Source organism: Zingiber officinale, chromosome 4B, assembly GCF_018446385.1.
Source record: "Zingiber officinale cultivar Zhangliang chromosome 4B, Zo_v1.1, whole genome shotgun sequence".
Lineage (NCBI taxonomy): Eukaryota > Viridiplantae > Streptophyta > Magnoliopsida > Zingiberales > Zingiberaceae > Zingiber > Zingiber officinale.
This window is the reverse complement of record NC_055993.1, coordinates 6,352,855-6,366,636: the sequence shown is the minus strand read 5'-3', so window position 1 is coordinate 6,366,636 and position 13,782 is coordinate 6,352,855. Positions and strand designations below refer to the sequence as shown.

The window sequence follows — 13,782 nt, the reverse complement described above, 5'->3', positions numbered from 1 at the left end:
TGAAAAAAGAAATGTGAAAAAAAAAATCAGCAAAAAAAAAAAAAAAAAAGAGAGAGAAAAAAAACAAAGGAAACAGAAACATGAAAAACAAACAAAAACAAAGAAAAAAAAAGTGAAAACCAAAAGAAAAAAAAACTTTGATATGTTGTGCTATTTTTGTATTTATGTGTGGTAGAACTTTTTAGAGAGATAATCTTTATTGTAGCAATATTTAGATTTTATTGTATATCATGAGTAGTGATTTTTATTGGAAAGCTATAGTATAGGTTGTTTACATGTTTATTGGAGTTGTGAAAAATGTTGGCATGTGCCATTTTTATTCATTTGTGGTAGAATTTTTGTGAGTGACAATTTTTACTTTAGCGATATTGAGATATTATTGTATATCATGTGTAGATTTTTTTAGTGTGAAATGCTAGAGTAGGAGTTGTTCACATTTCTATTGAATTGGTGAAAGGCGGTAGAATTTTGTGAGTAACAATCTTTATGGTAGCAAAATTTGGATTTTATTATAGATCTTGAGTGAATGTTTATTGAAAGCTATCGTAAAGATTGTTCACATTTTTATTGAGTTGTAAAAAGCTAGCTTGGAAGTTGGATGAGATACTTTTGGGGCATTGGTTACTTGTACTCATCTATGTAATATTCCATTATGTCCATATCTTCCACCAATAACTTCCTTTATCTTCTTCATCTCTTTTCTTATCCTATCATTTGCTTTGATTATGTTTCCCTTATATTTCAAATAATGTCTTCATTATTTTATTGTGCACTCTTATGTATATAGTGGTGGAGATTAGAAGCAAAGCAAGCATATGGTAGTGCATGAATCCATGAGTAACTTGAGTGAGCTCCACTATTGCATAATTATTAGAGAAGAGCCACCATTACTTACCTTGTGAGATTTATTTTGTTATCATTCTCAATTTATTAGTTGTGGATTGAAGTTATCATGTTTGTTAATTAATGTATGAATTGAATCCATGAATGATTTGGTCATTTGAATTGGACAATCCTAGATAACTCTCTTTTCACTATTTTCTAAACTTGATTAAGAATTGCTAGAGAGAATGTATTTTGTTATTTTCTTCTTTTGTTTACTTGCTCGAGACGAGCAAGAATAAGTGTGGGGGAGTTGATAATTTGTATTTTGATGCACTATTTTGGCTCTGATATTTGGTATTTTATACTCTCTCGTATGCTTAATTCCGTATTTATATCATGCTTTATGAGTCGAGATTTATTTGGAGCGTTGATATAATTTTTCCTATATTTTCTGGTATTTTATCTAAAAAATGTGCATCTCATTTGTAGGGAAGGAAGTTGGAAGATCTAGACCGTTGATTGGGGTTTAAGGTTTAGGGTTTAGGGTTTCTGGTATTTTGATGCACTATTTTGGCTATGATATTTGGTATTTTATACTCTCTCGTATACTTAATTCCGTATTTATATCATGCTTTATGAGTCGAGATTTATTTGGAGCGTTGATATAATTTTTCCTATATTTTCTGGTATTTTATCTAAAAAATGTGCATCTTATTTGTAGGGAAGGAAGTTGGAAGATCTAGACCGTTGATTGGGAGCTCAAGTCATCCAAGGTTCATTTAGAGCTTCAATTTAATTTTAGATCAAAGAAGAAAGGAGCCCAAACCAATTCTAAACCCAATCACAAAGCCCAAACTGAAGCCCAATTTCATAACCCAATTTCCTTTTTCCTTATTGGATTCAGATCTAAGCCCTAATGGACCCAAACCCGAAACCATTAAGAAACTTACCTGACCCGTTAAGAAAATTCCCTCTTCTTCTCCTCACGCACGACACAGTAGTCTCTTGGGCGTTCTTCCTCTTCTGCGCTAGGGCACGCGGCCACCTTCCCCTTTCTCTTTTCTTCTCTCCGGCCGGCGGCACCTCTACTCCTCTTCACTGCCGCCGGCCGGCTCTCCACATCCATTTCCCCCTTTCCATTCTTCCTCTTCCATACGCCCGACGCCCCCGATTCCTTTCTCCCGATCGAAGACGACGAAGCGACAGCGGCGATTTCCGGCAGATCTGCACCAGCGATGTTCACTGGGCCTCGCTGGAGAGGTTTCTCCAGAAGGTTCTTCATCCACCTCGCATCCAGTCGAGTTCCTGCCAGGCACGGTGAAGAAGGCAGTGATTCTCCGACGAGGCTTCGAGTTTTGGGTATTTTCCGGCGTTCATTCCATTTCCCTCACCACTAGCCGGAGCTCAAGGTCTCTGCCGGAAACGGTGAAGAAGGCAGTAGAGACATCGGAGATTCCAGCAACTCCATTTCCCACTTCGCCGGAGAATTTCCAGCGGAGTTCTTCCAAGGTCCGGCAACACACAACCTTCCCTGCCCGGCACGGTGAAGAGGGCAGATCTAGGTTTACGGATTTTGGGCAGATTTTCTTCGCATCCAGCAGCAGCTGTCCAAGGAGAGGTTTCTTCGAGGATTTCGCACTTCCACCGCCGTTGATTGCAGTTCCGACCAGTAACGTCAGTTGTCCACCGGATCCAGGAGTTTTCCGAGTGACAGCGGTCTTCTTCCTCAGTGATTCTATAGTGACAGACAGAGTACTTTGTGCGTGTTTGACTGTGGAGAAGTGGATTGGTTAATTAGGATTTACTTGCTTTGTTTCGTTAATTCTGTTGAATTTACTTAATTACTGTCTTGTTGCTTCATTTATGCTTGTTTGTGTTCTTTGTTATGTTTTCATGTTAGTTCTGTTGATGATTATGCTTGTGTCGTAGTGTGACAATGCGATGTAAGTATGTTCTTCAATGGTTAGATATAATTGTAGGTTAGTTTTAGTTATGCTTGTTTTACTATCTGTTATGCTTGTTTGTTATGCCTGTAGAAGGTGTAGCTTGTAGTGTAGAGTGACACTGCGCTATAGGTTCATCTTTGCTGGTTAGTTAGGATTTCAATTATTGCATTAGGTTTAGAGAACAAAACCCCCAAACAAACCCCTTGGTTCGATCTTGTCTGAAAACAAACGTCCTATCATTGTTTCCACGTGAGAGACGACCCGGTCCTCTACTATACTACCTTAGTGTAGGTTAAGGGGTTCGGTAGATTAGAAATGAATTAATTTGATTTAGGAGTGTGACAGACTCGATTATCATGAATATACCCTTTTATTCATATTATAATTCAGGCGGAATTGCTCAAAACTTCTAGGTAGTGTTTGGAGGATCATATCGATCTGGGTTTCCCCATCAATTTCTCCTCCAAGGATTTGTATTTCATTTAGATAAGTCATCATCTTTAGAATATGATCCCTCACAGGAGTACCCTCTTGCATGGTGGTCGTCATTATCTTTCTCATGGCTTCTTGCCTAGAGGCCCGATCCTGGTGACCAAAGAGTTCCTTGAGATTGTTCATAATATCATAAGTTGTTGGTAAATCTTGATGCTGATGTTGCAATACATTTGACATTGAAGCCAAAATGTAACACCGCGCCATCTCATCTGCTTTTACCTATTTCTTATGATATTCAATCTCCTCTTGGGTAGATTCACCATTAGGTGCATCAGGGCAAGGCTCAGTCAGTACAAACTTATAGCTTTCAGCAGTAAGAACAATGTCCAGGTTCCTTTTCCAATTTATGTAGTTAGGACCAGTAAGTCTATTCTCTTTTAGTATGATGGCCAGTGGGTTGAAAGTCATCCTAAGAATCACAAATAACTTTTGGTCAGAACTCTAAATTTAGAATAATATTGATTCCTCAAACAATACTATTTTAAATTAACCAACACCTCAAAACACCGTGAATTTTGTATGCCACGATAGTGTGGACGTATACAAATTCAACATTTGTAAAAGGAGGGTGTAACCCATTAATTTTATTATCTTGTCAACCTAACTTTTTGACAAATAAAATTAATAGTTGGTTTCCTTTGGTCACACGAATAATAGCAGGGACTCCGATGGGGAGGATACTATTAGACGTGCCTAAGTGTATACCATTACTTGACACTAAGTCCATTAATAAGATTGTGCCCCTTCCGATGGTGAAGATCACACGCTCTTAATTAATTTCCTATAGTCATCCAAAATGGAAGTTTGATCTAGTGATCCACAAACAAACTCATCCGATATGGAGGAAGACACTCAAAGCCAACGCGCAAGTTTGTTTGCATCACTTACAAACCAGTAATGGAGACCTTGGAATTTATTTAAAATCCCTCTCCCACTTAGTTATTTAAAATGAGGAATTTTGACTATGCTAGCCTACTTAACATGCATACTAACAAGTACACACAGCACAACATAAAAGCAATAAATAGAAAAACTAATTTTCAACTATTATGGCTTTTATCTATTGTTGTCCTCCGTGTGTTGCCATCCGTAGCTGCTGCCATTTTTGGCCACCACCACCGGATCTAGTTGTCGTATCCATCTTGCTCCTTGTTCCGCTGCGCCTCTGGTCCTATAAAAGTTCTACGCCTTGCAAGATTCGCTCCACGACATAAATAGAATTTTATATTTTTCGATCCTATATTCCTCGAAGGAATGTACATGTATCTAGATCAAAAAATAAAATCATAATAAAACTAAATACAGCTCCTGCTGTATTTTATAATACAATCATGCACACACAATAAAATGCCCTTGACATATCAAAGGGTCCAACCACACACATAATAATTATAAGTCATAATAGTTGGATCCTGCATCCACAAAGTTAGCACATCCTACTATTATCCTGCCTAAATTATGTATGACATATGCATAATTAAACTAATACCAAATACACAAAGGCAAAACCCTAGCTCTGATACCAATTGTTGGTTGCTACTCGGAAAACCTAATGGTTCCACTGTATAAAAATTTTGTACAAAGGTCTGAACCTTTTCCTAACTACCATGTGTTCTTTTAAATTAAACTTGGATCGCCTGCGGAACTTAACACGTTTGATCCTAAGTTTAATTTATCTGTTCTTTTAGGTTTAGACTTAGATCTCCTGCGGAACTTAACACGTTCGATCTAAATCACCTAGGTCACGAAGATAATTAAATATCTATTTCCAAAATTAGCTTCCAGTACTGCATGGCGAGGCACATGGCCTTCTTAGATATGGGAGCAACCACCACCGACTAGACAAAGTCTTTTAAGGAAATTAAATATTTAACCTTCCCATAGTAACCCTAGGTTAACCACTAAGAACAATCAAATCACAAGGAAAAGAAAAAACAAAAGAACACAACTTCGAAAACTAATTCGAAAAACTAGAATCGCATGCCTCTTGTATTTGGTATTTTTACAAAGAAACAAAACTAACATGATTCGGAAAACAATTATTAGTTATACCTTTCTTTGTGAATAATGACATTTTGATCTTCTACCGTATTCCTCTTCTAACCTTGGACGTTGTGTGGGCAACGATCTTCCGAGACGAGAACCACCTAGCACCTTCTTATCCTTCCTTCAAGTTTCGGCCAAGCATAAAACCTCCAAAGGATGAAGAACCTTTTCCACCAACCAAGCTCCAAGGAATGCAAGCTTTCTCTCCTTCTTCTCCAAGCTAAGATCCGGCCACCACTCGATCTCCAAGAGGAAGAAGAGGTTCGGCCACAAAGATGGAGAGAAGAGAAAAGAGAGAGGCCGGCCACACCAAGGAAGAAAAGAGGGAGAAATAAAATCCTTAGCTTTGGCAAATAAGAAAATTTAAAGGCACCCAAACCCCCTCTTTTATAATCCTTAGCTTTGGCAAATAAGAAAATTTAATTACAATAAAATTTCCTTAACTTTCCTTAACATGAATTAATTAAGAAAAATTAAATAAAATTTCCTAATAACCCATGTCATGGCCGGCCACCTCATGGAAGAGCAAATAAGACAATTTTCAATCAACCAATTAAAATTCCTTATTTGTTTCTGAAAATTTTAAAAAATAAAATTTCTCTTTAAAATCCCTTCATGGTTGATAAAAAGAAATTTCTATAATTTTATTTTTCAACATGTGGATAATTTACAAAGAAGAAAAATAAAATATCCTTTTAATCTACAAATAAGGAAAGAGATTTTAATCTCTTTTCTTAATCTTTTGTAGAAACTTATAAAAGAGATATTTTAATTTTTTAAACCTCTCTTTTAAATTATATCTTCCACATAAGAAAATTTAAAATTAAAATTCTTTTCTATTTTAGTAGGGTCGGCCACCTAAGCTTGGGTTCAAGCTAGGGCCGGCCACCCATGGACCAAGGCTTGGCCGGCCCTAGCTTGGTCCCCCAAGCTAGCTTGGCCGGCCCCTACAACATGGGTATGAAGGTGGGTATAGGTGGGTATAGTACTCTATAACTAAGAGGCTACAATAGGGACCGAGAGGAGGAATTGGTTTTGGTCTCCCGATAAAATTAAGCATCCCGTGTTCGCCCCGAACACACAACTCAATTTTATCAATAATAATTCATTCCACTATAGAACTATTATTGAACTACCGCACCAATCCCAAATTACATTTTTGGGCTCCTTATTATGAGTGGGTTAGTCTCCCTGTGTTTAAGATGTCGAATGTCCACTAATTAAGTGAGTTATGACAACTCATTTAATTAATATCTTAGTCCAAGAGTAGTACCACTCAACCTTATCGTCATGTCGGACTAAGTCCACCTGCAGGGTTTAACATGACAATCCTTATGAGCTCCTCTTGGGGACATTATCAACCTAGATCACTAGGACACAATTTCCTTCTATAATCAACAACACACACTATAAGTGATATCATTTCCCAACTTATCAGGCTTATTGATTTATCGAACTAAATCTCACCAATTGATAAATTAAAGAAATAAATATCAAATATATGTGCTTGTTATTATATTAGGATTAAGAGCACACACTTCCATAATAACTGAGGTCTTTGTTCCTTTATAAAGTCAGTATAAAAGAAACGACCTCTTATGGTCCTACTCAATACACTCTAAATGTACTAGTGTAATTATATAGTTAAGATAAACTAATACCTAATTACACTACGACCTTCCAATGGTTTGTTCCTTTCTATCTTGGTCGTGAGCTACTGTTTATAATTTATAAGGTTCTGATAACATTATCTTCTGTATGTGACATCACATACTATGTTATCTACAATATAAATTAATTGAACAACTACAAACAAATGTAGATGATTTGACCAAATGTGATTCTTTATTCAAAATAAATGTCTACAAAAGCTTAGGCTTTCAGTATACACTCTAACACGCTGGACGGAGGTCTTGGACGGTGTGGAACAACACCAAGGCGATTCTCCCTTTGACAGCTCACTTCCCCCCTTTTGAGGAGAAGGATTAGAACCTTTTTATAAGCTAGGGCACGGCTGCGGTGGCACGACCGTGTGGATATGGCACAGTCGTGCCTTCTTCTGCTTCTGGCTGCACTGCATAGTCGTGCCAATTGGCACGACCGTGTTGATCTGGGGCTCGGCTCCTAGGACACGGTCGTGCAAGATTGCACGGTCGTGCACTGCTTGGCTGCGGTCATGGGGGGCACGATCATGCAGGATTGCACGGCCATGCAAGGATTCGTCACTGTTTAGCCGCACGACCGTGCAAGAGTTGCATGACCATGCACTGTCCTTCTTCTGTTTGGCCACATGGTCGTGCGAGGTTGCACGACCGTGTTCTCTGCCTCATTCCGGTGCGTCGACAATCGTTGTTTTTGCTCCGAAAGTTGTCCCTGTCAACACAAAACCAAACAAAGACTAGATATCTGAACAAAAGAGTATTTATGATGAGTACATGATAAAAGAGACGATCATGCAAAGAATATATACGTATAAAGCAAGTGAATATGCGTTAAAATATGCATAAACGATCATAATATTTACACACATCACACCCCCAGACTTGAACCTTTGCTTATCCTTAAGCAAAACGCTGCATACTATGTTCATGAGCTCCTGCAGTGTTTCATAATCCCTAGTGTATTCGCCTAACTTTATCAACTAGTTTCATTGATAAGCACGATTGTGGAGTAACCTAAGTATGGCCTAATCATAAGTTCTTTGTGCTCGGTGCAATAAGTAACTCAAACTCTTCAAGTTTCAATTTCCTGTCTTAGTTAAGTCGTCATACAATTGAGTTCCTAATGTTCCCGGTGATAGACACTTACCTGCCACACACTTGGTTCATTTTTTTTAAATTACACAAGGTCTCAAAGGATACTACTCGGAATCAAGAAAAATATAACATTCATTTCCCCAGTAACCTAACTCGATCTCAAATGAGTGAATTGCTAGTTTCCACTCACGACAACTATTTTTTTATCCCTTATTCAATTTTTTTTATATATTTTTTTCTTTTTTTGGTGCTAAAGAGGTGTACCACTAATCACAAATGCGAGATGCATATGTTGAGATTTAGATTTTTCCAAATGAGCTTCCATGATCCGTGGACATCCAGTAACCAAAATGTAAATAAGAAATCAACATGGGAACAAAAGTACTAAACAATTTGGATGAATCATAATTATTTCAAAAATATTTCTACTATTCAAGCTTAAGTACTTAAGTGTAGTGAAAATAAGATCCTTAAGGTTAGGCCAAGACTTATACCAAACTTTATACAATACTTAGCTTATTCCATGCTACTAAAGATAGAGAAAAGAGATACACCAAATATACTGACACTATCTTGACAACACATGAACTAAGAAAATGCTAGACATTTTGCTATTGGACAAGTAGCAGAAAAAGTAGAAGGTTTGATGTTCTCAAATATGTCTCAAAACCTTTTTTTATATTTTTTTTAAGTAAGAAAGTGCAAATAAGATGCAAATAGAAATATGAAACTAATAAAATGCGAAAAAAACAAAGCATACTAATAAAATATGCAGAAAGAAAAGAAAAAACTTGACTCAACTCAGGTTGTGCAGACACAACACCCCCCCAGACTTAGATTTTTCATCGTCCCGATGAAATCAATACGGTGGCGAGGGTGGAGGATAAGGGGGTCCTCGATGTGTGCCGGGGGGAAATCTAGGCATACCAGGAAGATGGTCAATGTGTTGATAATATTGATAAAGGGCATCTATTTGTTGTCTAGTGATATCCATATCATCCATAAAATTCCTCATTCTTTCCTGGTCAACCTCATAGTCCTGAACGGACCCTGACACTTGACTATGGAAATCCCTAGTAAACTGAAAATGATCCTGTACCTCCCTAAACTGGTCGTCAGATAACTTGAAGCGACCCTCCAACAATCGTTGTTGAGTATTTTACTTCTCATGAAGGGAGTCTAAGGAGGCACGGAAGTTAGAAAAATCAAATCTAGATGGTCTCATACCATACGCAAAAGAGTGCCTAGGAGGTTCCGGATATCCGAAAGGTTACGGGAATCCTGATGACGAGGGCTCTTGGTGGTACTCGATTTCTTCTATAATTGAGGGAACAGTTTCGGGGATTAAGTCAGTAATCACCCAGTTCATGGGGTTGTCAACTGAAGTGCGCTCGGGGCAAGGAAGGAGTAATGGAAAACCATTGTTCTTAGGGAAGGCAAACTCATTCTCATCCCGACAAATCATCTTCATTGCAAGACAAGAATCGATGTCGATCTTGTCATTACCATGAATGACCTCTAATCCATCAAGCTCACAACCCAGATTGAATGCTATTTGGGTGATCAATCCACCAAACACTATCATCTCTGAAGATGCTTTAGCTGCTCTCAACAAATTTTGTAAGAAATGAAATCCGGAATCAAAATCCACTTTATTCAACATCACCCAAAGAGAATAGAGCTCTATTTTTCTAACCACCCCATCACTCTCTCCTCGACCAAAGATCGTTTTGCTCATCACTTGGTGAAGGTATCTAAAGGTCAGGTTTTGCATGCGGGATGCCTTAGCTCTAGAGGGTTCGTAAGGTTCCTTTGATCCAGTTATTGACGTCCAAAATTCATTCCATTTAATCTCATCATCAAATCTATAGGCACCACCAATAGGTAAACCAAAATAATTATTAAAATCACTAAAAGTCCATCGAACTTCTTTATTCATCATCCTAAAAGTTATGACTCCTACGTAGTCACCCTCAAATGAAAATTTAACATCAATTAAGCTCAAAAATTCAAGGACTAGGCGGGGGTAAGTCGATGAATGAGCATACATAATATCATTCCAGTCCGAGGAACTAATCATCCAATCTACGCCATCCATAATTTCTAGCATATCTAAAATAGTGGGATCCATATATCTAATGCATATAATTTTTATAATGACAAGGATATCATATCTAGCTTTATGTTCATGATTTCTAAAAATATATTAAACTCATTTTCGTTACCTTCGTCGCGCGCCACCCTTTTTCCTTTGCCTTTTGAAGAAGAAGCCTTTCCTTTGCCTTTGTCGCCTCCCGGCACATCTCCTTCGCCAGATCCACCACTTCCTCGATGAAGTCTCTTCAAGATTTGTGACATGATGTGCAAGGCTTTGAGGAATTTCTTATGGAGATGGATCTTGAGAATGGGAGAGGAGGAGAAGGAAGGAAAATAGGGGAGTTGCTTCTCTCTTTCCGGATTTGTGGCTTGAAGAAGTATTAGATCTAGATGTAGATCTAAGTAAAGATGAACTCTAAAGGTAGGGATTGGGGTTTGATGAGGTGTAGTGGGGAGGAGAAAACTTTTGGGAGAGAAGGAGATGGAGATTAGGGATTTTTATAGGGGTGGGCGGCGCACACGGGTAGGGGCACGACCGTGTCTTATAGACACGACCGGGTAGGTAGGTTTTGCTGCACGGCCGTGCTAATTGGCATGGCCCCCTCTCTTCTCCCCTCGGCCAAAGTCGCACGGCCGTGTCGGTTGGCATGGCCCGTGCCTTCTTCTTCTCTGCATTGATTGCATGGTCGTACCAATTGTCACGGCCTGTGTCTCCTTCTCCTCTGGTCTTCTTGCACGGTCGTGCCAATTGGCATGGCCCGTGTCTTCTTCCTCTCTGCACAGGTCACACGGTCGTGCAAGGTTGCACGACCAATGGCCTTTGTCCCTCTATCGGCTTCACACGACCGTGTGGGGTCACACGGCCTACTCCCTTAAGCTCACGGTGACTCACCTTTCACCATTTTGGTTCCTATGACACCTCCACGCCCATGAAGCGCTCACTACCAGCTTGTGGAGGCTATGCACAACCTGAAAACGAATACCCAAAAATAAAAAAATAATAAAAGTACTTGACTTGAACTTACTAGAGAAATAAAACGATAAACGGAATGATGAACTAAAATGGAAAACCCTTGGGTTGCCTTCCAAGAAACGCTTGTTTTAGGTCTTTAGCTTGACCCCGTTTCAGTTAGTGTGGACTAAACCCATGGAAGCACGGCTCTCCTCCTAGGGTTAATGCTCCAGTCTCCACCTTTAGTTTCGCTCGTGCAGGACAAATGTACTTCTTATTGCTCGCTGGAGGGGACCTCTCTTGGAAACTGCATTCCTCAACTTTGTGTATGTTCATCTTGCTAGAATTTACCTGAGAAGAGGAGACACGATTAAAAGAATCAGATAAATCAAAATTCTATCCTTTCTTCGCCAATCTCCAAGGATAATTTGTGACTTTTCACATCAATGAGAGCTCCAGCGGTGGCAAGGAATGGTCTCCCAAGGATGATTGGTATCTTGGGATCCTCCTCCATATCCAGGACAATGAAATATGTAGGAATGATGCATCCGCCTACTTCCACTGGCACGTCTTCCACTATTCTCATTGGTTATCTACATGAATGGTCAACTAATTGCAATGTCATAGTAGTCAGTTTAATGTTTTGGAGTCCTAGTTTCTTGCATAACGAGTACGGAAGTAGGCTGACGCTAGCTCCCAAGTCGCAAAAAACTTTCTGTATGAGTTCAGAACCAATTTTGCAAGGTATAAAAAAACTCCCTAGATCCTGAAGTTTCGGTGGAATATTTGTCATAAGTAAAGTACTGCAATTTTTCGTTAATGCTATGGTCTCGAAGTCGCACTGCTACCTCCTGTTAGATAAAATACCCTTTAAAAATTTTACGAACTTCGGCATTTGGTGTAGTGCATCTATCAGTGGTACTTCTATGCAAATTTCCTTAATCTTCTTCAAGAATCGGTTGAACTCTTCATCCTTTTGGGATGTTATCAATTTCTGAGGGAAAGGAATTGTCTGACTCTGTGGGGGAATTTGAAGAGTTCCTTCAACTTTCTTGGTGATATCTTCTCTATCCCTGTTCTGGATCTGATTGGGCATTAGGGGAGAGGGCTCTTCCTCTGAGTCAAGTCCTTTCTGAGTAGTGATTTGGGGGTCTCCCAAAGTTCGTCCGCTCCTCAGCTCGATGCGGTTGCAATGTTCTACTGGATTTATATCGGGCTTTCCTGGAAATGTTCCCTGTGCTCTAGAAAAAGACTGGGATATCTGGCTGTCTTGCATCTTCTGATGTTTTTCAGAATTTTCCAGTCTTTGAGTCAATTGCTTGATCTCATTCTTCATCTTTTTTTGCTCTGAGAGAGCTTCTTCAAGCATCTTTTCGATTCTGGACAGTTGTGAAGGTTGTTGTTGTTGATAAGTCTGTTGTCCAGATGAGTAGCTCTGTTGCCTAGGTTGATAGCTTTGTTTTGCTGGTCCTTGGTCTTGATTATTCTGGTACGAAAAATTTGGGTGGTTTCTCTATCCAGGGTTGTATGTGTTGGAGTACGGATTATTTTGTTTTTGGTTGTAATTGACTATTGTATTGCATTGCTCAAGTTGGTTTATCTATGTTTGTATTGGCCCTAGGGGCAAGTATCTTGAGTGTGATCCGTACTTCCGCAAGTTTCGTAAACACAAACTATTGCATTGGCCGTGTTGTTCCCCATGGCCTCAAGCTTCTTGGTCAGAGTGTCCAGCTTTGGAGACATGAGTGTGACTGCATCTACATCAAATTTTCCTGACGCCTTTATTGGATTCCCTGAGAAAGAACCACCAGATCTTTCGGTTTCCCACTGATGGTGGTTCCGTGCCACATTCTCTATGATCTCTTCAGCTTCATCAAGGCTCTTGTTCATTAATACTCCTCCTGCTGCAGAATCGAGGGATACCTTCGTGTGATAGTTGATTCTATTGTAGAATGTGTGTAGAACCAACCATTTCTCAAGGAAATAATGAGGGCACTGTCTCAACATACTTTTGAACCTGTCCCAGGCTTCAAATAATGATTCTAATTCTATCTATTTGAAGCTTGCGATCAAATTCCTCATGTGGGCAGTTTTGCTTGGTGAGTAGAATTTATCCAGAAATTTCTGCTCACACTACTCTCAAGACGTTATGATGTTTGCTGGAAGAGAATTTAACCACTGCTTGGCTCTGTCTTTCAGGGAGAATCCAAAAAGAAGTAACCGTACTGATTCTGGAGGGACCTCGTTCACTTTCATAGTACCGCAAATCTCATAGAAAAGCTCTAAGTGATGGTTTGGATCATCGTGCGGTCCTCCTCCAAATTGATTCTGCTGGACCATGTGGATTACTACAGGCTTGATTTCAAAATTATTGGCTTCGATTGGCAGTCGAGTGATGCTAGACCGAACCCCTCGTGCATAAGGTGCTGTGTAATCCTTCAACAATTTATCAGCCATTTCTAAAGATTCTTGTGCTGCTTGAAATACTTTTTGTAAGTTTCTTCTTCTCAAGAAAGTTCTATTGATCTTTGGATCGAACGGTAGAAGTTGTCCTGAAAGATTAGCTCTTCGCATGCAAAAACAAGATATGGAATATAGTAAATAGGAGAGATGAAATAATAATAATTTTTTTTAGGCGTTTTAATAAAAATGCAGAAAATAAAGA

The 13,782-nt window shown here is 39.1% G+C and overlaps 1 non-coding gene across 1 annotated transcript; it reads left to right on the top strand.

Moving 5' to 3' along the window:
- Nucleotides 1-13,095: 13,095 nt before the first annotated feature.
- LOC121978955 lies at nucleotides 13,096-13,201 on the top strand. Its single transcript, XR_006111267.1, has one exon. It is a non-coding gene; the product is annotated as a small nucleolar RNA R71 (small nucleolar RNA).
- Nucleotides 13,202-13,782: the final 581 nt, after the last annotated feature.